General features: G+C 44.8%; 1 pseudogene; it reads right to left on the bottom strand.

The window, feature by feature from the left end:
* Positions 1-545: 545 nt before the first annotated feature.
* LOC105549131 overlaps positions 546-1,456 on the bottom strand; it is a 37,612-nt pseudogene continuing 36,701 nt past the window's right edge.

Raw genomic sequence — 1,456 nt, 5'->3', positions numbered from 1 at the left:
GATTCTCCTGTCTCAGACTCCTGAGTAGCTGGGATTACAGGTGCATATCACCACACCTCGCTAATTTTTGTATTTTTAGTAGAAACGGGATTTTGCTGTGTTGGTTAGGCTGGTCTCAAACTCCTGACCTCAGATGATCTGCCCTCCTCAGCCTCCCAAAGTGCTGGGATTACAGGTGTGAGCCACTGCACCTGGCCCCAAATAAATCTTAAAAAGGAACACATCAAAATCTATAAAAGGTATAGTAAAAATATAGTATAAATGATTAAAAGATGGTACACCTGTATAGGGCACTTAGCATAAATGGAGGTTTCAGGACTGGAAGTTGCTCTGGGTGAGTCAGTGAGTGGTGAGTGAATGTGAAGGCTGAGGACATTACACTATTGTAGACTTTATAAACACTGATCACTTAGGCTACACTAAATTTATTAAAGATGTTTTTCTTTCTTCAGTAAATTAAATTTAGCTTAATGTAACTTTTTTACTTTATAAACTTTTTTTTGGTTGTCAATGATCCTTTATTAAAATATTGTCCTTTGTGGTTCTTAACTAGCTGAGCATTCCTCTGCACCGCCGTTAATGTCATCTATGATGTCATGAGGGTGGCGGCCATCAACACTGCAGCCCACAGACTGGGCAGGCCCCAGAATCTCTTCAACGGTTCCAGAGAGTACTCTGGCTAAAGACTGACGCCTGGGCAACGCTGACGATCCAAAAGTGTTATTTCCAGGCCAGGTGTGGTGGCTCATGCCTGTAATCCCAGCACTTTGGGAGGCCGAGGTGGATCGGTTGCCTGAGCTCAGGCTCAGGAGTTCGTGACCACCCTGGGCAATATGGTGAAACCCCATCTATACTTTAAAAAATCAAAGAAATTAGCCAGGTGTGGTGGGGCAAACCTGTAGTCCCAGCTACTAGGGAGGCTGAGGCATGAGAACCACTTGAGCCTGGGGGGCGGAGGTTGCAGTGAGCCAAGATTGCGGCACTGCACTCCAGCTTAGGCTACAGAGTGAGACTATCTCAACAACAACAAAAGTGTTATTTCCACTGTGTTTAATGTTTTTGTTTCTTTCTGCTTCTTGGCAGTTTCTTGAGGGCTTTGATGATGAGGGCAGAGGCAGAAGGTACCCCCTCAATCTGGGCCTGTCTGTTCTGGTCAGTTTCACTGTAATCCTCATACGCTTCCAGTCACCGATTGCCTTGGCAATGTCATCACCAATTTTTTTAGAGACAGACCTAGGGGGCTGATCTTGGGAGCCAGTGCAGATGTGGCACTGACTTCACCCCCAGTACACCCCAGGTGTATGAATTTGATCTCACTGGGGTTGAACTTAGGCAGCTGGTGTCAGATGAACCTGGATTTGGGACAACAGAAGAAAGTTGCACTGTGTCTTCCTCCAAGCTGAAAACCAAAAGACTTTATAAGCTTTAAAATTTTATAAAATGTTGACTCTTTTGT

The sequence above is a fragment of the Mandrillus leucophaeus genome, unplaced genomic scaffold (genome assembly GCF_000951045.1).
Source record: "Mandrillus leucophaeus isolate KB7577 unplaced genomic scaffold, Mleu.le_1.0 Scaffold111, whole genome shotgun sequence".
Classification (NCBI taxonomy): Eukaryota; Metazoa; Chordata; class Mammalia; order Primates; family Cercopithecidae; genus Mandrillus; species Mandrillus leucophaeus.
Note: the sequence above shows the minus strand (reverse complement) of the source record. Positions and strands in the feature narration are given on the sequence as shown.